The sequence below is a fragment of the Pleurodeles waltl genome, chromosome 5, assembly GCF_031143425.1.
Source record: "Pleurodeles waltl isolate 20211129_DDA chromosome 5, aPleWal1.hap1.20221129, whole genome shotgun sequence".
In the NCBI taxonomy this organism is placed as follows: domain Eukaryota; kingdom Metazoa; phylum Chordata; class Amphibia; order Caudata; family Salamandridae; genus Pleurodeles; species Pleurodeles waltl.
This window is the reverse complement of record NC_090444.1, coordinates 783,478,728-783,502,503: the sequence shown is the minus strand read 5'-3', so window position 1 is coordinate 783,502,503 and position 23,776 is coordinate 783,478,728.

The following is a 23,776-nucleotide window of genomic DNA, read 5'->3' as shown; positions in this document are numbered from 1 at the left end:
CCAAAAGAAATAAAGTCATTGTTAGAAATGGAGTCTTTGGTTGTCAGTCAGGTTAAACCCCTGTCCAAGCAACAACACTCACTCTAGTCACAATAAAGGAGAATCACCCTCAGTTAACCCCGCTGACCCCCTGGGTAGCTTGGCACGAGCAGGCAGGCTTAACTTCAGAAGCAATGTGTAAAGTATTCATACCAACACACTGAGTAATACATTGAGAACACTAGAAAACAGGCACCGCACCATTTTAGAAAAATAGGTAATACTTATCTAAATCAAACAAGACCAGAACGACAAAAATCCAACATACAGAAGTCAAGATATGAATTTTAAAACAAATAAGCATCTTAATCCTTAGAAAACAGTCAGAATGCTGTTGTTACACAAAGTACCTAGTTAGCATCAAAAATAAAGCCGCACGGGCAAGCGTGTGTCAAAAAAGGCCAGCGATACATCAATTTCTCACTTGCAAACAAGACCATGCATCGTTCCTTTTCCAGTTGGGTCGATGTGCGTTGTTTCCTCTCTCCTGTAAGACAGCGATGCATCGATTCCCCAGCGGGCATCTCGAGTCCGGGCAGGCTTTGCGTTGATTTTTCACCTCCAGCTATGTTGTGTTCGAAATCTGGTTGCACAGCGTCAGGAAACTGTGCTGCATGGGGCTTGCATCATTATCAGCAGCCGCTAGCAGGTGTTGCACATTGTTTCTCCAGCCGCGATGCATTGATCACCCAGCCATGATGCAGATGGAGTGTCGATTTTAGCCGTGAGGCTGATGGCGTGTCATTTATCATCTGTGTTGAGGATGGTGCGTCAAACGTTTCCCCGCACGGATGTCTGTGCCTGGATTTCTGTCCTTTTCCACCAGCTTCAACTTTCAGGGGCCTAGAGACAGCTTAGAGCACGACTTGGCAGGGCAGAAGTCCAGCATAGAGTCCAGGTGTTGGCAGAGAGAAGTCTTTGAAGTCCCTGACACTTCAACAACAGGCAGCAAGCTCAGGCCAAGCCTTTGGAGATTCTTCACCACTGGGAAGTCACAAAAAAGTCAGTCTTTGTTCTCTTCCAGGCAGAAGTAGCTACTGCAGGCCAAACCCAGCGAAGCACAGTCACAGGCAAAGGGGCAGTACTTCTCCAGCTCTCCAGCTGTTCTCCTTGCAGAGGTTCCTCTTGCTTCCAGAAGTATTTTGATTTTCAGGGGTTTTGGGTCTAATACTTTACCCCTTTCTGCCTTTGAAGTAGGCCTACTTCAAAGGAAAGTCTCTGTTGTTCATAAGCTCCTGCCTTGCCCAGGCCAGGCCCCAGACACAGACCAAGGGGTTGGAGACTGCATTGTGAGAGGGCAGGCACAGCCCATTCAGGTGTAAGTGACCACTCCTCCCTCCACTCTAGCACAGATGGCTCATCAGGATATGCAGGCTACACCTCAGCTCCCTTTGTGTCACTGTCTGGATGAGAGGTGCAAACAGCCCAACTGTCATACTGACCCAGACAGGGAATTCACAAACAGGCAGAATCACAAAATGGCTTAAGCAAGAAAATGCCTTCTTTCCAAAAGTGGCATTTCTAAACTAAGAATCTAAAAACCAACTTCACTAAAAGATGTGTTTTTACATTGTGAGTTAAGAGATCCCAAACACCACATTTCTATCTGCTCCGAAAGGGAAACTGCACTTTAATAATATCTAAAGGCAGCCCTTGTGTTCGCCTATGAGAGAGATAGGCCTTGAAACAGTGAAAACTGAACTTAGCAGTATTTTACTGTTAGGACATGTAACACACATCAGTACATGTCCCACCTTTAACATACATTGCACCCTGCCCATGGGGCTACCTAGGGCCTACCTTAGGGGTGCCTTACATGTATAAAAAGGGAAGGTTTAGGCAAAATATGCCGATCATGGATAAGCCTATTACACATATATTTTACATAGGAGCACTAAATCAATCAATCAATTAATTTGTTGAGCGCACTACTCATCCGGGAGGGTCTCAAGGTGCTGGGGGAGGGTGCTACTGCTCGAAGAGCTGGGTCTTGAGGTACTTCTTGAAGGTCAGGAGGTCCTGGGTCTTACGTAGATTGGTGGGGAGGGAGTTCCAGGTTTTGGCGGCGAGGTGGGAGAAGAATCTGCCACCAGTTGTGGTACGGTGAATGCGAGGGACTGTTGCGAAGGCGAGGTTGGCGGAACGGAGCTGGGGTGTCGGGTTGTGGAAGTTAAGTCGATCATTGAGGTAGGCCGATCTGGTGTTGTGAAGAGCTTTGTGAGCGTAGATTAGGATTTTTAAAATTATGCTTTTGTTGACGGGTAGCCAGTGGAGGGCTCTGAGGTCGGCAGGGATGTGTTCATGGCGAGGGAGGTTGACGATGAGACGTGCTGAAGCGTTCTGGATGCGCTGGAGTTTTTTCTGGAGCTTGGCTGTTGATCCCACGTAGATGGCGTTGCCGTAGTCCAGTCTGCTGCTAACGAGGGCGTGGGTGACCGTTCTTCTGGTTTCCACAGGGATCCACCTGAAGGTCTTGCGGAGCATTCGAAGGGTGTTGGAGCATGAGGACGAGATGTCGTTGACTTGCTGGGTCATGGAGAGTGAAGAGTCTAGTATGAAGCAGAGATTGCTTGCGTGGGTGTTGGGGGTTCCCCCAGGGTGGCCGGCCACCAGGAGTCATCCCATGCTGACTTGTTGGGGCCAAAGATGATGATCTTGTTTTTTTCTGAGTTCAGCTTGAGGTGGCTTGCTGTCATCCAGTTTCACTTTATCACTGGTTAGCAGTGGTAAAAAGCCCAGAGTATCAAAAACATCACATATCAACAACCTTGGAAGTAGAGGCAAAACGTTAGGAGAGACCACCCCAAAGATGCCAAGACTAACAGTCATTAATCTTGTTAGGTCAAGTAGAGGTTCTAGTAATTTAATCCTGACCCCAGCCACTGGCAGATCTAGCAGAGAGCAGACAAGCTTAACTTAAGAAAAAGTGTAAAGCATTTAGAAGTAATAAAACAATTAAAAAGCCGAACACACAACACAGTAAAAATCCTGCTCCAATTTATAAAAATAGAGAATAACTGAATAGTCAAAACGACACCAAAACAACAAAAATCCAACAAGTGGAACCAGTGATGTGGAGACAAAGATGGAAATAGCACCAAAAAGCATTGAGTGCCAACTGCATTCATCTAGTTTCGACTAACTTGGACATTGGTAAGTTTTTAGGCCTACCACAATTGATCAAGTGTTGTATACAAGAACATATTTATCCAGGTAGAAAAGTTGCCACCTCAGTGTTGACAGCCTTCAGAGAAAGCAGGCAGAGGCTGGCATTGAGAAAAGGGTTTTGGCATAGGCAGACTCTGAAGTTGAGCCGAAGCCTTAGCAAAGCTGTTTACAGAAGAAAATCTCTGGTGGAAGAGTTCAAGTTTTAGTGCCCTGGGGATCTCCAGTGAAAATTGGTTCTCCTGTGATGATGGTGTTGATGAAGATGTGTGTTGGAAATTAGGAGGTCTCGACATAGCTAGCTTCCGGTATCAAGAGGAGAACATAGTGGGGGCTGCTCCGAAGTCAGGCTTACCAGCTATGTCCCTTCTGCAGTTTGGATGGCAGGTTAGACTTGGTCCTTCAACAGTATGACAGGCAAAACGTTAGCAAAAGTTTTCTAAGTGCCCAGTTTTAGGGCTAGGCAGAAGCACACACTGAAACCAGTCAAGGGTTGCAGGATCTCAGGAACAATACTTGGGGGAGTTAGGATTCAGTAAAAAGAAGCCACCTGCGGGGCCAAGTATAGTTCAAGTAAAACAAGTCAGCTGTGCTATTCCAGGAAGATGGGCTTCTTGAAGATTTTCCTCCCTGTAGCTTAACAAGAGGTCTAGCTGATTCTTGGTGTCCGCTTCTTTGTCCTGGGAACAAGTGGGAGAGTGTCCAGCCCTTGGGGTTCTCCTCACATATCTCAATAACAGGAGCAGTTCTTCTCCTGCCTCCACAGTTCTAGCATTGTTTTGAGGCGGGTGTCCAGGGGTTTCACATTCTAACCAGGAGGTAAAAAGCTCGCTGGGGTAACCCTGCCTACATTTGCAGCAGTTCCTGTGTTCCCTACTGCAAAAAATCTCACAGTGTCTCTCTCTCTGTAACAAAATCTAACATAACAGAACCCTTTTTATCCTGTGTAGAGCTCCTGTGTCGCCGCCTCAGAGGTGTGGTCAGAGAAATGAGCAATTCCTCCCTTGTGGTCTTGCAAAACCGGTTCTGATGGCAACACCTCTCCCACTGGGATAGGTACCTGGCTGGCTAGAAGGCCAAAAGAGGGGTATGTCTTTTTGAAGATAAGGAAGTTCCTTAGCATTGTCCAGATAGTCACCCTGTCAGAAGAGCAGATTACTTCCCCGCACCCAAGGCATGTTTCAGCTGGGAGCAAGTTTGCATCTCATCAAGGAACTATTAAGGGAGCTATTCAGCTTCTGATTGACAGTTGAAAGCTCATGGAAATGGGCTTCTAGAGGCTTTAAGCCGGTTCAACATGGCCTTTTAAAAATTCCTTTGTTAAAATATGTTACAAATCCATCTTTACCAATGGAGTAGGCTTGTAAACATATTTTAAAGAGTCCAAGAATTAATGTTCTTGTTCATTTCAATGAGGAGACAACTTTATTTATTTTTAATATTAAATCTCAATCCTTTTCTGAGGAACATCTAACTTTGCTACAATGAAAATAGCTTTTGGGGTCTTATCACTGTAAGGTCATGCCTTAGATTAAACTTTCACATGTCCTACATTTAAGTACCATGAGGTCTCAATGACATTTTTTGTCATTGAGACCTAATTACGGATGACATTGATATATAAAAGGATGGTTTAGACCTGTTGAAAGGTGTTATTTTGGCAGGTACAATTTGCTGTTTTAGAACTACACAAACAGGCTCCACTAGTAGGCTAGCAGTCTTGTTTTGCACTGTCACTCTAGTGGTGGTATAATGTGTGCTGCAGACCACTAATCACATTTTATTTACAGGCCGAAGGTATACTTTGCTCTATATAGCAGGGTCCTATACTTCAGTTAAATATGCCAAGTAGGAGCATAGTGTGAGAAAGTAGCCTCTTTCTAGCCTGGTTGCCCCCACTTTTGGCCTGTTTGTGAGTATATGTCAGGGTGTTTTCACTGTCTCACTGGGATCTTGCTAGCCAGGGCCCAGTGATCATAGTGAAAACCCTATGTTGTCAGTATGTTTGTTATGTGTCACTGGGACCCTGCTAGCCAGGACCCCAGTGCTCATACGTTTGTGGCCTATATGTATGTGTTCCCTGTGTGATGCCTAACTGTCTCACTGAGGCTCTGATAACCAGAACCTCAGTGCTTATGCTCTCTCTGCTTTCCAAATTTGTCACTAACAGGCTAGTGACTAAATTTACCAATTCACATTGGCATACTGGTATACCCATATAATTCCCTAGTATATGGAACTGAGGTACCCAGGGTATTGGGGTTCCAGGAGATCCCTATGGGCTGCAGCATTTCTTTTGCCACCCATAGGGAGCTCTGACAATTCTTACACAGGCCTGCCAGTGCAGCCTGAGGCAAATAACGTCCACGTTATTTCACAGCCATTTACCACTGCACTCAAGTAACTTATAAGTCACCTATATGTGTAACCTTCACCTGGTGAAGGTTGGGTGCAAAGTTACTTAGTGTGTGGGCACCCTGGCTCTAGCCAAGGTGCCCCCACATCGTTCAGGGCAAATTCCCCAGACTTTTGTGAGTGCGGGGACACCATTACTCGTGTGCACTGTACATAGGTCACTACCTATGTATAGCGTCACAATGGTAACTCCGAACATGGCCATGTAACATGATCCCCCGGGTCTCTAGCACAGAACCCGGGTACTGCCAAACTGCCTTTCCGGGGTCTCCACTGCAGCTGCTGCTGCTGCCAACCCCTCAGACAGGTTTCTGCCCTCCTGGGGTCCAGGCAGCCCTGACCCAGGAAGGCAGAACAAAGGATTTCCTCTGAGAGAGGGTGTAACACCCTCTCCCTTTGGAAATATGTGTGAGGGCTGGGGAGGAGTAGCCTCCCCCAGCCTCTGGAAATGCTTTGATGGGCGCAGATGGTGGCCATCTCTGTATAAGCCAGTCTACACCGGTTCAGGGATCCCCTAGCCCTGCTCTGGCGCGAAACTGGACAAAGGAAAGGGGAGTGACCACTCCCCTGACCTGCACCTCCCAGGGGAGGTGACCAGAGCTCCTGCAGTGTGTCCCAGACCTCTGCCATCTTGGAAACAGAGGTGCTTGTGGCACAATGGACTGCTCTGAGTGGCCAGGGCCAGCAGGTGACGTCAGAGGCTATTTCTGATAGGGTCTTACCTCTCTTGGTAGCCAATCCTCCTTCCTAGGTAGCCAAACCTCCTTTTCTGGCTATTTAGGGTCTCTGCTTTGGGGATCTCACCAGATAATGAATGCAAGAGCTCACCAGAGTCCCTCTGCATCTCCCTCTTCACCTTCTGCCAAAGGATCGACCGCTGACTGCTCAGGACGCCTGCAAAACCGCAACAAAGTAGCAAGACGACTACTAGCAACCTTGTATCGCTTCATCCTGCTGGCTTTCTTGACTGTTTCCAGGTGGTGCATGCTCTGGGGGTAGCCTGCCTCCTCTCTGCACCAGGAGCTCTGAAGAAATCTCCCGTGGGTCGACGGAATCTTCCCCCTGCAACCGCAGGCACCAAAAGACTACATAACTGGTCCTCTGGTTCCCCTCTCAGCACAACGAGCGTGATCCCTGGAACTCAGCAACTCTGTCCAAGTGACTCCCACAGTCCAGTGACTCTTCAGTCCAAGTTTGGTGGAGGTAAGTCCTTGCCTCCCCACGCTAGACTGCATTGCTGGGTACCACGTGATTTGCAGCTGCTCTGGCTCCTGTGCACTCTTCCAGGATTTCCTTTGTGCACAGCCAAGCCTGGGTACCCGACACTGTAACCTGCAATGCACAACCTTCTGAGTTGTCCTCCAGTGTCGTGGGACTCCCTTTTGTGACTTTGGGTGGACCCTGGTTCACTTTTCTTCTAAGTGCCTGTTCAGGTACTTCTGCAGGAGCTGCCTGCTTCTGTGAGGGCCCCCTACGTTGCTGGACGCCCCCTCTGTCTTCTCATCCAAGTGGCGACATCCTGGTCCCTCCTGGGCCACTGCAGCATCCAAAAACCCTAACTGTGACCCTTGCAGCTAGCAAGGCTTGTTTGTATTTTTTCTGCGTTGGAACACCACTTCAAGCTTCTTCATGACGTCGGACATCCATCCTCCAAAGGGGAAGTTCCTAGTCATCTTTGTTCTTGCAGAACACCAAGCTTCTTCCAACAGGTGGCAGCTTCCTTGTACCCTCAGCTGGCATTTCTTGGGCTCCTGCCCACTCTTGACACTGTTGCGACTCTTGGACTTGGTCCCCTTGTCTTACGGGTACTCAGGTCTGAAAATCCACTGTTGTTCCATTGCTGGTGTTTGTTCTTCCTACAGAATTCCCCTATCTTGACTTCTGTGCTCTCTGGGGGTAGTAGGTGCACTTTACACCTACCTTTCAGGGTCTTGGGGTGGGCTATTTTTCTAACCCTCACTGTTTTCTTACAGTCCCAGCGACCCTCTACAAGGTCACATAGGTTTGGGGTCCATTCTTGGTTCGCATTCCACTTTTGGAGTATATGGTTTGTGTTGCCCCTATACCTATGTGCTCCTATTGCAATCTACTGTAACTTTACATTGCTTGCATTACTTCCTTTTGCTATTATCTGCATAATTTTGGTTTGTGTACATATATCTTGTGTACATTTCTCATCCTCATACTGAGGGTACTCACTGAGATACTTTTGGCATCTTGTCATAAAAATAAAGTACCTTTATTTTTAGTATATCTGTGTATTGTGTTTTCTTATGATATTGTGCATATTACACCAGTGGTATAGTAGGAGCTTTACATGTCTCCTAGTTCAGCCTACGCTGCTTTGCCATAGCTACCTTCTATCAGCCTAAGCTGCTAGAAACACCTCTTCTACACTAATAAGGGATAACTGGACCTGGCACAAGGTGTAAGTACCTCTGGTACCCACTACAAGCCAGGCCAGCCTCCTACATTGGTTGTGCAGCGGTGGGATAAGTACTTGTAACTACTTACCACTTTGTCATTGTGTACTTTTCATGAGAGAATAATATACAAAACAAGTTCAGTGTGTGTACACCTAAACAAAAAGTTTTGCTTTTCTCCTCTTACACTTTCTAATAAGTGCTGAAAAGTACTGCAAAACTTGTAAAAGTTTCCAAAAAGTTAGAAAAAGTTTTTTTTCTCTGTTTTTAAAAAGTTCTGAAACTTTTTCTTTCTTCTCACTGTCTCTAAACCTTCTTCTATCATGTCTGATGTAGAGTTTGCTCTTAAAATGGTCAATACTACTTATGACAATTTGAATTACAAGAGCCTAAGGAGTCTCTGCTTAGATAGAGGTTTATTGATAGGAAAGCACCCCACACAAGAGTTTCTATATAATATGCTTATTGTGAATGATGAGTCCCAAGCAGGCACTTCAAATGAGAAGTTAATAGATGGCTCCCATTCTGAGTCAGGGGAAACCTTGAGGGAGGTGGGGAGGGTTCTGTTCCAAATCTTCCCCTTAGCAGACCACCTAGAAATGCTGGTAGTAATAGGAGCTCCCATCATAATAGGGATGTTTTTATTCCTGGAGGCCAGGTTGTTAGAGTCCAGTCAGTTAGGGACAGATCTCCCTCTGTTGTTTCCAATTTATCTTCTGTGTCCAAGCATTCCCAACCCACCCACCCTGAAGACAACATGTTAGAAAGGGAACTCAAAAAGTTGAGAGTGGAAGAGACCAGACAGAAGCTTACACTGCAACAGCTGGCTCTAGACAGGGAATCCTTAGACCTGGAGAAGGAGAGACAGAGATTGGGGTTTGGACCCCATGGTGGCAGCAATAACAGTATTCCTGATAGTAATCCTGTTAGAGAGCATGATTCCAGGAATCTGCACAAGATAGTTCCCCCTTACAATGAGGGGGATGACATCAACAAGTGGTTTGCTGCACTTGAGAGGGCCTGTGTGGTACAGTGGGTCCCTCAAAGGCAGTGGGCTGCTATATTGTGGCTATCTTTCAATGGAAAGGGTAGGGATAATCTCCTTACTGCTAGAGAAAGTGATGCTAGCAATTTTGCAGTTTTGAAGGATGCACTCTTGGATGGATTTGGCTTAACCACTGAACAATACAGGATTAAGTTCAGAGACACCAGAAAAGAGTCCTCACAAGACTGGATAGACTTTGTTGACTGTTCAGTGAAGGCCTTGGAGGGGTGGTTACATGGCAGTAAGGTTTCTGACTATGAAAGGCTGTATAATCTTATTCTGAGAGAGCATGTTCTGAATAGCTGTGTGTCTGACTTGTTACACCAATATCTAGTGGACTCAGATCTGACCTCTCCCCAAGAATTGGGAAAGAAGGCAGACAAATGGGTCAGAACAAGAGTGAACAGAAAAGTTCATACAGGGGGTGACAAGGATGGCAAGAAGAAAGATGGTGAGAAATCTCAGGATAAGCATGGGGATAAAGGTAAAACCAAAGATCCTTCTTCAAATCCTAAACACTCTTCAGGGGTTGGGGATAAATCTAATTCTTCCTCTTCTTCACAAAATACACACATTAAAAAGCCTTGGTGCTATGTGTGTAAAAATAAAGGCCATTGACAAGGGGATATGTGCTGTCCAGGTAAACCCCCTGAGCCAACTACCGCTAATACATTAAACTCTAGTGCCCCTAGCAGTAGTGGTAATAGTGGTGGGACTGCTGGCAACAGTCAAAGTAAGGGTGTAGTTGGGTTCACTTATGGGTCCATCATAGAAACTGGGGTAGTCAGTCCCAAGACAGTTTCTGTCATACCTGTTGGCATTGGCTTTGCCACACTGGCTGTGTGTCCCCTTACAATGGATAAGTACAGGCAGACAGTTTCAATAAATGGTGTTGAGGCCCAGGCCTACAGGGACCCAGGTGCCAGTATCACTTTGGTGACTGAAAACCTAGTGCCTCCTGAACAACACATCATTGGACAACAGTACAAGATTATTGATGTCCATAACTCCATTAAGCTTCTTCCCTTAGCTATAGTTCAGCTTAGTTAGGGTGGAGTTACTGGCCCTAAGCAGGTGGTAGTGTCACCTAGCTTACCTGTAGACTGTCTCTTAGGTAATGACCTAGAGACCTCAGGTTGGGCTGAGGTAGAGTTTTATACCCATGCAGCCATGCTGGGTATCCCTGAGGAATTGCTTCCTCTCATTTCTACTGAAATGAAAAAGCAAAGGAGAGGAACAGGCCTGAAAACTCAGGATCCTTCTCCAACAGATAAAAAGGGCATCACAGTATCCCCTAACCACCCTGCCATTCAGGATACCATTCCTGTGGTAGGAGAAACCTCTCCTGGGGTGGCACCTGTACAAAGGGAACCATCAGCTGGCACAGCTGTACTCCCTGAGGTAGAAGTACCTCTCTGTGGGATAACTAATATTGGTGAGAAGAAGTCCACCATTGTAGTTAACATGGAGCATCCCTCCAACCCTCCCAGAGAAACTTTAGTGCAGCAACCCTGCACTGCCTCAAAACACTTAGGACAGCAGCCCTGCCCTAGTGTGGGGCTAATAGGACAGCATCCTTGCCCTGCTCCAAAACAAGAGAAACAGCATCCCTGTTCTCTCTTACAGCCATATGGACAATGTTTTTGCCCAGCTATGGCTTTACTGAGACAACATCCCTGTCTGGCATTCTCAACACTAGAAATAGGTCCAGTAGACAGTTCCCACTGTTCTAAACTAAAACTTACTGATAGGAACTCTGAAAATATATCTTCACATTGTTGGTTATCTAAAAAACTTCAAACAGGGTGGTTTACATCCCCACAGGGAAGTAACCATATAGTCGATGATAAAGGGAGTAACCAGTCTATTGCAGAGCTACTCTCCACTTATCACCACTTAGACAATAAAGACTCAACTGGCCAAGGTTAGCCTTATTGTCCTTCGTTTGGGGGGTGGGGTTGTGTGAGAAAGTAGGTTTTTTCTAGCCTGGTTGCCCTCACTTTTGGCCTGTTTGTGAGTATATGTCAGGGTGTTTTTACTGTCTCACTGGGATCCTGCTAGCCAGGGCCCAGTGATCATAGTGAAAACCCTATGTTGTCAGTATGTTTGTTATGTGTCACTGGGACCCTGCTAGCCAGGACCCCAGTGCTCATAAGTTTGTGGCCTATATGTATGTGTTCCCTGTGTGATGCCTAACTGTCTCACTGAGGCTCTGATAACCAGAACCTCAGTGGTTATGCTCTCTCTGCTTTCCAAATTTGTCACTAACAGGCTAGTGACTAAATTTACCAATTCACATTGGCACACTGGTACACCCATATAATTCCCTAGTATATGGTACTGAGGTACCCAGGGTATTGGGGTTCCAGGAGATCCCTATGGGCTGCAGCATTTCTTTTGCCACCCATAGGGAGCTCTGACAATTCTAACACAGGCCTGCCAGTGCAGCCTGAGTGAAATAACGTCCACGTTATTTCACAGCCATTTACCACTGCGCTTAAGTAACTTATAAGTCACCTATATGTGTAACCTTCACCTGGTGAAGGTTGGGTGCAAAGTTACTTAGTGTGGGGGCACCCTGGCTCTAGCCAAGGTGCCCCCACATCGGTCAGGGCAAATTCCCCAGACTTTGTGAGTGCGGGGACACCATTACACGTGTGCACTGTACCTAGGTCTCTACCTATGTACAGCGTCACAATGGTAACTCCGAACATGGCCATGTAACATGATCCCCCGGGTCTCAAGCACAGAACCCGGGTACTGCCAAACTGCCTTTCCGGGGTTTCCACTGCAGCTGCTGCCAACCCCTCAGACAGGTTTCTGCCCTCCTGGGGTCCAGGCATCCCTGGCCCAGGAAGGCAGAACAAAGGATTTCCTCTTAGAGAGCGTGTAACACCCTCTCCCTTTGGAAATAGGTGTGAGGACTGGGGAGGAGTAGCCTCCCCCAGCCTCTGGAAATGCTTTGATGGGCACAGATGGTGCCCATCTCTGCATAAGCCAGTCTACACCGGTTCAGGGATCCCCTAGCCCTGCTCTGGCGCGATACTGGACAAAGGAAAGGAGAGTGACCACTCCCCTGACCTGCACCTCCCAGGGGAGGTGCCCAGAGCTCCTCCAGTGTGTCCCAGACCTCTGCCATCTTAGAAACAGAGGTGTTTGTGGCACACTGGACTGCTCTGAGTGGCCAGTGCAAGCAGGTGATGTCAGAGGCTCCTTCTGATAGGGTCTTACCTCTCTTGGTAGCCAATCCTCCTTCCTAGGTAGCCAAACCTCCTTTTCTGGCTATTTAGGGTCTCTGCTTTGGGGATCTCACCAGATAACGAATGCAAGAGCTCACCAGAGTCCCTCTGCATCTCCCTGTTTACCTTCTGCCAAAGGATTGACCGCTGACTGCTCAGGACACCTGCAAAACCGCAACAAAGTAGCAAGACGACTACTAGCAACCTTGTATCGCTTCATCCTGCCGGCTTTCTAGACTGTTTCCAGGTGGTGCATGCTCGGGGGTAGCCTGCCTCCTCTCTGCACCAGGAGCTCTGAAGAAATCTCCCGTGGGTCAATGGAATCTTCCCCGTGCAACCGCAGGCACCAAAAGACTGCATCACTGGTCCACTGGTTCCCCTCTCAGCACGACGAGCGTGGTCCCTGGAACTCAGCAATTCTATCCAAGTGACTCCCACAGTCCAGTGACTCTTCAGTCCAAGTTTGGTGGAGGTAAGTCCTTGACTCCCTACGCTAGACTGCATCGCTTGGTACCATGTGATTTGCAGCTGCTCCAGGCTCTGTGCACTCTTCCAGGATTTCCTTCGTGCACAGCCAAGCCTGGGTCCCCGACACTCTAACCTGCAGTGCACAACCATCTGAGTTGTCCTCCGGCGTCGTGGGACTCCCTTTTGTGACTTCAGGTGGACTCCGGTTCACTTTTCTTCTAAGTGCCTGTTCAGGTACTTCTGTGGGAGCTGCCTGCTTCTGTGAGGGTTCCCTACATTGCTGGGCGCCCCCTCTGTCTCTTCATCCAAGTGGCGACATTCTGGTCCCTCCTGGACCACAGCAGCATCCAAAAACCCTAACTGCAACCCTTGCAGCTAGCAAGGATTGTTTGCGGTCTTTCCGCGTGGGAACACCTCTGCAAGCTTCTTCACGACGTCGGACATCCATCCTCCAAAGGGGAAGTTCCTAGTCCTCTTCGTTCTTGCAAAACACCAAGCTTCTTCCAACAGGTGGCAGCTTCCTTGCACCCTCAGCTGGCATTTCTTGGGCTCCTGCCCACTCTTGACACTGTTGCGACTCTTGGACTTGGTCCCCTTGTCTTACAGGTACTCAGGTCTGAAAATCCACTGTTGTTCCATTGCTGGTGTTTGTTCTTCCTGCAGAATCCCCCTATCACGACTTCTGTGCTCTCTGGGGGTAGTAGGTGCACTTTACACCTACCTTTCAGGGTCTTGGGGTGGGCTATTTTTCTAACCCTCACTGTTTTCTTACAGTCCCAGCGACCTTCTACAAGCTCACATAGGTTTGGGGTCCAATCGTGGTTCGCTTTCCATTTTTGGAGTATATGGTTTGTGTTGCCCCTATACCTATGTGCTCCTATTGCAATCTACTGTGACTTTACATTGCTTGCATTACTTCCTTTTGCTATTATCTGCATAATTTTGGTTTGTGTACATATATCTTGTGTATATTTCTCATCCTCATACTGAGGGTACTCACTGAGATACTTTTGGCATATTGTCATAAAAATAAAGTACCTTTATTTTTTGTATATCTGTGTATTGTGTTTTCTTATGATATTGTGCATATTACACCAGTGGTATAGTAGGAGCTTTACATGTCTCCTAGTTCAGCCTACGCTGCTTTGCCATAGCTACCTTCTATCAGCCTAAGCTGCTAGAAACACCTCTTCTACACTAATAAGGGATAACTGGACCTGGCACAAGGTGTAAGTACCTCTGGTACCCACTACTAGCCAGGCCAGCCTCCTACACATAGTCAACTTCAGTACGTTTTAGTGGCCAGAGCACATGTGATGGGTCCTGGTTAGCAGAGTCCTACTGTACAGACTCAAAACAACAGCAGCATCAGTCCAGAAAAATGGGGGTGGTCCCGCAAAAAGAAGCATTTTACTACATAGCCATCCTCCAGATGAAAAGTGACGAGCAACTTAGCCATTCCTTTCGCAGTTCTCATCATCTCATCATCTAACTGGAAGTACCTGGAAAGAACATCTGCAGATGCATGTTCAGTCCCAGCTCTGTGTTCTACTATAAAGCCCATATCCTGTGCAGAGACAGACCACCTCAGTAGTTTGGGATTTTCCCCCTCTCATCTACATGAGCCATCAGGGAGGCTTATGGTTGGTTTGATTGGAACCCTATAATGAGTCCAAATTAGGTAGGGTCTCAGCTTCTTCAGTGACCAAACCACAACAAACCCACTCTATGGCACTCCAACGCTGCTCTCTGGGGAAGAGTCACCTGATAATAAAGTCAACGAGTTGATCCTGGCCCTCATCATTCAGCTGTGAAACCAATCTATTGTTCGCAAGCATCTGTTTGAACCACAAACTCTCTGTGCACAAGCCTCTTTCAGGGTGTCAAATCTTTCTGTGTTCTTTAATACATTTGAAATATAAAAGGAAGGAAGAAAGGAAGGAAAAAAGAAAGAAGGAAAGAAATAAGGAAAAAAGAAAGAAAGACAAATGAAAAAGAAAGAGAGAAAGAAAGAAATAAAGGAAAAAAGGAAGGAGAAAAGGATAGAATGAAAAAGAAGGAAAGACTGAGGAAAGAAAGAAAAAGGAAAGGAGACAAGAAGGAAAGGGAGATGAAGGAAAACAAAGAATGAAGGATGGAAGAAAGGCAAGTAGGAAGGAAGGCACTAAAGAAAGAATACAGGAAAGTATGAAAAAGGAAAAAGGGGCTGCAAATCATAAATAGAGTGAACTCATTAGCTTAGATTCAGAATTCATGTGAGCTTATGTGAAATAGCAACAGTCAGATAAACAAGGCCACTCTAAAGGAATTTACAACATCATTACCAACAGATAGGATCTGATAAAGCCGGATTCACTGCAAAAGTGTCCTTGTGCAGTATGCCAACCTGAGGGTGGTTTCCCCTCTAACAGCTTATCTTCATCCTCCACTTTTGCCGATTTATTTGATGTTGGCTTTAGGACTCTGAGCACATTACCACTGACAACTGGTGCTAAATTCAGTGTGCTCATTCCTTAAAACATTGGCTTACACCCAATTCCCATGTTTAATTTACTTGTACGTCCCTAGTAAAGTGGTACTACATGTACCTGGGGCCTGTAAATTAAATGCTACTAGATGTTCCATCCACTTAAGTAGCCCACCAAACATGCCCAGGGCCTAATCCTTACTTGCTTTTCAATACATCATCCCTTGGGTAGGCCCTACACATCTCGCAGAGCAGAGTCCAGTGTATTTAAACAGTTTGACATGTCCTGGTAGTGAAAAGCACCTAAAAATTGTTTTTCACTACTGTAAGGCCTATCCCTCCCATAGTATTAGGGTATAACTTTCAGTTTGGAGCAGTTGAAAATATTGAGTTAAGAATTGTAATTTAAAACACGCTTTATTGGTAAAGTTGGAGTTTAATTCACAAATCTCAAAATGCCACTTTTAGAATGTCCCAACCATATTGTGCCTCCAGGAGGTATTCTTGGCCACATGACTAGGTTCAGCTATCAGCTTGTTTTTGAGTTTTGCTCCCAAACAATGAGGCAAAGGGCGAATGGTGTGGCAGGATGTGCCATTTCTGACTTGATATGGGAATAGACTGTCATCTTCCACACTTGCACATCACAAAGGCTCTGCCTTAGCACACTAACAAAGGGTTTGACACCAATCTATTGTGTCACCAGATAAGCTGGGTCCAAGACATGTAGGCAGAAAATTCTAAAACCCTCTGGGGTGGTAACCTCCAGAACCTTCTCCTATTTCAGAATAGCCACCAGGTGGGTATATCAGTGGCCCTTTGACCTCTTGGAAGGCATTTGGGCAGCATTGAAAACCTCCCTTGTCATCTCCTTATCTGATTTTAGTATTTTGACCTGCAAACTTAGCACAGTCCCTGCCTTGACTCGAGAGGGTAAAACTCTTGACCAAATCGGGTGAGTGTTTTTTGGCCATGCATTGTCTCATACATCTATGTGTGTCTTTGTTCTCATGAGTGTGTCACTTGTGGTTTCTTTCTTATGTGACTTAATTTAATTGTTTATTAGAGTTTTAAGCACCTTCACTTGCATGGCCGAATTTGCTTTGGCATGCATTGAAGTCCATTGGATACCATGTGTTGAACAATAAGTGTCTGTCTTTATCTAAATTCAGATTTTTTTCCTTTCTATCTCTTTTCAGGTCACTTTTTATGTTAAACAGTACAACATTTCAGTATACCTCATGTGAATTGGCACCAGATCAGTGGTCCACATTGTTTCCCCAAACACTGTGTAGATTAGGTCCCTCTGTCCTGATGAATTTCCACTGATCTAAATATGACAAGAAATATTTTGTCCTATTGATAACACCACTCTTTGAGCATGGACAGACCATTATCTCTGGTTCTAGCCATTATCACTACAGTTCTTAATCTAGGCAAGAGGACCCACAGATTAAACATGACATAACGCACTTATACCCAAACCAATCTACTTCTATAACATATACACCTTTAACACATATACTTGCCACACAGCAAAAAGAAAAGATCTCAAGCAAAGAGCCCCCTGTGGGGCCTGTTGGACATTGCAGCACTGGCCCAACGTGGACCATACCCAATGATGAAGCATGACACCCATTTGGGTGTGTGAAGGCTCTTGCTCCTGAGCAATCAGATGCCCCTGTCTGATTTCTCAGTTTATTACGACCTGCTCACATGAACACCTCTTTGTCTAAAGGAACTGCATACTCATTTTTTAAAATAAATAGTGGACCCTCAGACCTAACTCTTCAGTACACATCTGGACCTGTGGAAAACTCAGAAGACCTGCTCTGCTGCTATGCTGCAAGAAGGACTGTTACTCTGTTCTCCTGCTACCATGATGCTCTGCTTCATGCTGCCCCACTGCCTGAGTGTAATGCACTGGGCCTATGCCTTGAACCCAGGATCACCAGAGTGAATCCAAGGACTAGTTGGCTGGCCTCCTCATCAGAATCTCATGGGCAGAAAAGTCTCCAACCACCTTAAAGCCAACACCTAGAATCTGAATCATGCCCCTCCCCCAAGTGATGACACCTTATTTCTGCCCCTTGGAAGTGGGCCTGAAGGTGTTCTGCCAGCCCAGCAGAGATTTTCACCAAATCTGATGTGAAGCAACACGAAGTGCCACAAAGTCTTACTGCACAGATACACGCTTCCTCAGAGACAATTTGAAGTAACACAAAGTGACGCATAGTCCCACAAAGCCTTGCCGGTCAACTTCACGGAACCAGCAGAACTTGAGATGAAGCTTTACAAAGCCTTGTCACACAGCTTCATCAGAACTGATACAGTGAAATGTGACCTCACATCACAGCTCTCGCAGCTCTTTAGAACCGATGCCACATGACGCAAAGCAGCACCACACAGACCATGTACTAGGATGTAAGGAATTTTGTTGAGTGGGCCTAACTTGGTCCCTGTATCTGGCCCACTCTCCATTGAGGTTGGCTTGAATTTGTGACTTTGCCCAGGTCTGGTGCAACCAGATACCCACAGTTGGTGCTTTGCGATTTTCTGCACTATTTCTTCTTAGATTTTTTAAATTGCATATCTCCAGTTCTTCTAATTTGATTTTTGTTGTTTTTGTCTCAAATATTGTATTAAACTTTAGTCTATTTTTCGAAGTTGGTGTGGGACTTTCCTTGTGTTGAGTTTCCTGACTGCCTTTGTGCCAAGCAACCATAGGATTCAGCACAGGTTAATTTGGATTGGCTTGTGTGTCACCCTGGCAAGAACTATGGCTGTTGTTTGAGTAGGGATTTACCCCTCTCAACTAGTAACCCAATCTCCTACAGTCCTGCTGTCACATTGTGCTCTAAACACAAAGACAAAACTAAAGTAATAATTTGAAACTAAAAACAAAAACACTGGCACTGAAGGGAACGACCTTGTGTATCGATGTGCTCCTTGTGAAAGAGCAAAATGAAGTTAATCAGTGTCTTAAGTAGGCTGACACATTGACCCATACTGTACTGGGTGGAAGCACAATGTGAATAACACAACAACAGACCACCAGATGAAGAGAGGTGGCTGAAAACCCCTTTAAGTAATTATAGTCATAATTGTAGTAAAATCAAAAGATCTTGGCTAACCCCAGACATAAAAACAAACTAGCAGAACCCACAGGAATGTGACTAAGGAAAATTCACATTAAAGCTGCAAACTCTCACAGCTTGCTGTGCATGACAAAATGCCAGCATCACATCAAAAAATCAGTAGGGAATTGTTTGAGTAGTGAAAGAACCTCAAGACAGCTATTCCCACAACTCCAGTAAACCTTAAAAATGAAGTATGTCTCATAAGGATTATTTTAAATGATGCCCTGCCAGGCAGACACAGCTAGGGTGTTTAGCCCCTTGGAGAAGATCGGATGAAAATAGAAAACCTTTCGTACAACGGTATTTTTTTCCTGCTGGGTCCCCGAAAAATAATTGCTACCACATGAAAGGCAAGTTTGTGTTTTATCGCGGGTTCTGAGAATCCCAGCTTCACCAAGTGAGTGCCTCTCTGTGGTTCCTACCCCTTTCTCTCCTTTGTCCGGTTGAAAAAATAATGACTTTAACACTTTTTGTCATATGTTATCTTGAACCTGAAACACTCGTACTTGTACCTAGCACTATGATGACTTTGTCAGTCTGAATTAAACGCAGAAATGAAGACTTCAGAAGCCGCATGGTGCCGTATTCTTCCACTTGAAATACCCGAAATATTATATTGGAGAAAACCCTTTTTATTTACACAAAGCACATATCTTTTTCACACTGCGAAAGCTCAAGCTAGGGCTAGCAAAAACGCTTGCTGGCTTTGTGAAAAGAGATAAAAAACGAGTTTCCGGTGTCTGAGCAGACAGCATAAACCAACAAAATAACATTATTTCAAATAAATGGTCAATCTTTCCACGGTCCTCGGGCTCCTTTCAGAGACATTTCATCCTAGATTCACTAAGAAGTCGATGATGCGTGTAATAGAAGGAAAGGGCTCTATTACTGTCCACATGGGTCGCATCGCCCTGTGTCTGCGGGGCTGTCCAAAGTTCTGCAGCTCTGACACCAGCTCCAAGCCAATCACTGCTCCTGCTGTTAGCAGCTAAGAGACCGGGCACCGAAACCAGTTCCAGGAGGCGTGGCACGGCTGTTACGACAGAAGCACAAGGACGGTACGTCTAGACCTGTTCAACTCTTGAGTGTCAGTAGAACGATATTTCATCATACCTCTTCACCTTCATATAACGTGACAATTTCATAATCACAATGTTCAACCGATTTGATTCCTTAAAACAATAACATCTACAATTTCACCAATAATATGCATCTGCAACAAAAGCAAGCTTTGGCAAAGTCAGTAGGTATGGCTTTTCCTGAAAGTGCCTGGGTGCATCTATCCACAGTATTTTACACACACACAAAAAAATCATAACAGATGATGAGCCATTTTTAGTTACGGAACAGCTCTGTTGGATTAGCAGCTAGTTAGTAAGAAGTATGAGAGGGCGTTCAGTAAAAAGATTGTAGCCTGTAGAGTGTGTCTTCTCTGTGAGTGATGCTTCCATCAGTGTGTGAAGTGGTAGTCTGTTAAAGGCGTCAGAGTGCTGTTGGTGATTTAAGACTGGTTCTCTGTGAGGGATGTGAGAGTGATTTGGGCATTTTGGAACTGCTTGTCGTGGGGACGTGAGAGTGTTGTTGGCATTGTGAGACTGCTATTGTGTGGGGGATGTGCAAGTTCAGGTATATGTGCCGGAGTACTACGCTGTGAGATATGAGTGCTATGGTAGTGTTTAACTAATAGTCTGAGTCTGTGATGGGTGTGAAAGTGCTTTTCGCACAGTGCGACTTTCACTCTGATGGATGAGGGTGTGAGATTGCTGGTATGTGGGGAGAGAAAGAATGCTTCAGAGAGTGTGTGACTGGTATTCTTTGAACGAGGAGGGCGAAAGTGCTTCTATTATTGTGTGACTGAAAATCTTTTGGAGTGAGTTTGATGCCAGTATTTTGGGAGTTTGGGTTTTTATCATAAAACCTTTAATAGTCCCTCTCATGTTTTTGTGAAGCAATGATTGAAGCCATGCTGCAGACTTATTTAACAATGAATGATCCTTACTGTTAGAACAATGCTTAAGCAATTGTTCCCAAGTAGATTAGACTTCTTCCACTTGGGAGGCTTTCCTTATTAGACTGGCACAAGATAGGATGGGGCATATATGACTCAGGCTATTCATGTATTTACTTGTGAAAACACGCTTGCCCGGTGACCACTGGCAGGCACCTTCCTCCCACCAATCACACCATCACAGATGTCTGACAAGCACAATACAGGCACTAATGGTTGTGCTAATTGTTATCACCAAACACCAGTTACTGCAGTGAATAGAGTATCTGCACCCTTGCCTAGACCCCTTAGTGTTTACAAACATTCATCTATGTCTTAGGGACTTCCTTCGGCTGCACAGTAACAACACTGCAGATGTTTCTAGCAGCTACTCTCCCTGTCTGAAGCCAGTCCAAGTGCACCAAATTTGAAGTCACTCAAACTCCCCTGGGTGTGCAACACTGAACTTCACGTGAAAGGGGCATGTAAGGAACAGCAAACGTGGTGGAAGCATCTGGTTCGCTACTAGACAGGATACTGTACTTCATATGTGCCAAAGAGCACAGTACTCATGCACAAGATTAACTAGCACAGTGCATCATAAACACCACCCACTGGTGTCATCCTCCACTAGGAGAGAGGAGTAAAGGCTCTGGGGAAATCCGGGAAGCTGTCAAATGAGTGTGTAGCACAATCATGACTGTGGTAGAGGTTCATCAGGACAGGATGCATACCCCTGTGTTTCTGCTGACCAATGTACGAGTGAAGGTTTCTGGAAGCCATGGTATCACCCCACCCTAGAATATGTGGTAGGTAACTGTCCTAGAGAAGCCAAAGGCACAAAAGAACCGCATTGCTAGAAGAAGGCTTCTGACGACTGATGAAAACAGGAATTTGGAATAGGACAGTGGAGTTCTTCAGAAGCGAGGAGTCAAAATCAGCAAAAGGAGGGAGCAACAGAACAAGCAAAGGAACACAGGTTTTTGTAACACACCCTCCAACCAGCCTTAAGCCTTTCAATAGTAAAAAGACAGGAAAAGGAAATGATGTCAGGCATCACATGACAGGAAACATAATAATCTGAAAGAGTGAGGAAGGACCCAAGGAAGGAACAGCCATGATGAGAAGAGAAACAAAACCCTAAAGTGGAAAAGCTACAGAGATACCTTAAAATTCAGCTGCTAATTTCAGGTAGAGTTTTACCATTTTAGAGTTGAAGCAAGAAGGAGCAGCTGCCAAGAGCATGAGATGAGACATGCCCAGTTGAGAGACTCTCCCAGCTGCGGATTACATACTGGGTCTTGTGAGACCCAAGAACCGTGGGACCCCACAAGTACTGCAGTTCTTTGGCACCCAGGTGGCAGGGAAGCAGTAGACCTAACAGTAAATGACCCTCTCAAAGCCCTAGAGTTGTTCAGAAAGGCCAGAATAAATGTACAAACCAGTCTTGGGCACGGATGGAAGAGGTAGGACCCCAAAAATGCTCAGTAGCAGGACAGCCTTTTCCAGTAAATGAAGAACTGCAACCGATCTCTGAAAAGTTTGGAGACATAAATCTTGCTGACCTCACATTTTGGTTCCCATTCTAGCATTACAGGAGGAGGAGGATCAGTCCAACTCAAAGGATCAGGTAAAAAAGCTTTAATTGTGAGACAAGAAAGGTCAGAAGAATCATTTGAGAGTTAGGAAGATGGAGCCTAAAGGCAGCTGAATTGATTTGTTTGGTTTAAAAAAAGCTCTAAGCCTCCTTGGTAGGCTTGGGTGCCTTCCAGTGTAAAATGACAGAGCTCGTAAAAGGGTCTATAGATAATTCTCCCTCTGAGAGATTATACCTCAGATAGTCCACTTTTGTTCTCTCAAATTCACACTTCTACACCTTACGGAATGGATAATTTTCCTCTAGATGAAGAAAAACTGCATGAACAGGGACTCAATGCTACCAAAGAGAAGCAGAGACAATCAGACTATCATACAGATATTCCACAAAAAACCTTTTCAGGATGTCAGGGAATGCTCTATTGATGAACCTCTGCAAAGCTGCTACACCATTTGTAAGGCCAAAGGGCATGCCCTGATAGTCATAGTGTCCAAAGAGTTTCAGAAATACTGTCTTTTACTCATCACCTTCTTAATTGCAGAGCAGATGTTAAGCTCCATAGAGATCTAACTCTGTGAAATATTTTGCGTCTCGTACAGATTCAAGTATGTTTTTGATGAGTGGAAGTGGTAATCAGCCTTAATGATGATCTTATTTAACCCATCATAATCAATGCAAGGTCTCAGTTCTTTGAGCTTTTTTCAGGGATGAAGAAATATGGAGCTCCAGCAGGTGATTTAGACCAGGCAATGAGGTAATTCTGAAGATTCTCATGCAAAAAGTTCCTCAGGATCTCTTCTTTCACATGCTAGGTTGGAGACTACCATCAGGTATGTGTCTTAGTATGGTTGGGATGGCTCACTCCAAACCTCTCTGAGGAGGGAGAAACACAGAGCTTTGCTTCTGAAAAAATCAGAAAATTACTTATAAGTCATAGAAACAAATAAAGGCCCATATTTATACTTTTTGACGCTAAACTGCGCTAACGCAGTTTAGCGTCAAAAAGTTTTGCGCCGGCTAACGCCATTCTGAAGCGTCATGCGGGCGCCGTATTTATTGAATGGCGTTAGCCGGCGCAAGCAGACCGGCGCTGCCTGGTGTGCGCGAGAAAAACCACGTACACCAGACAGCGCCGGCGTAGGGGGAAAATGGCGCATGGGCGTCTTAAAATGGGGCAAGTCAGGTTACGTCGAAAAAATCGTCGTAACTCGACTTGCGCCATTTTTTTTCGACGCCCATCCCCCATCAACATGACTCCTATCATTGTAAAGATAGGAGTCATGCCCCCTTGCCCAATGGCCATGCCCAGGGGACTTATGTCCCCTGGGCATGGTCATTGGGCATAGTGGCATGTAGGGGGGCACAAATAAGGCCCCCCTATGCCACAAAAAAAAAATGAAAAATAACAAAAATTATACTTACCTGAACTTACCTGTACTTCACTGGGATGGGTCCCTCCATCCTTGGGTGTCCTCCTGGGGTGGGCAGGGGTGGCAGGGGGGGTCCCTGGGGGCAGGGGAGGGCACTGTGGGCTCATTTTGAGCCCACTTGTCCCTTAACGCCATCCCTGACCCAGGCGTTAAAAAGCGGCGCAAATGCGCCGTTTTTGGCCACGCCCACTCCCGGGCGTCATTTTTGCCCGGGAGTATAAATACCACGTAAAGGCCTGGGAGTCATTTTTTTAGACGGGAACGCCTCCCTTGCATCTCATTAACGCAAGGAAGGGGTTCACGCTAAAAAATGACGCTCACTCCGGGCACTTTGGCGCCCGAAGCGTCTAACGCCATAGTA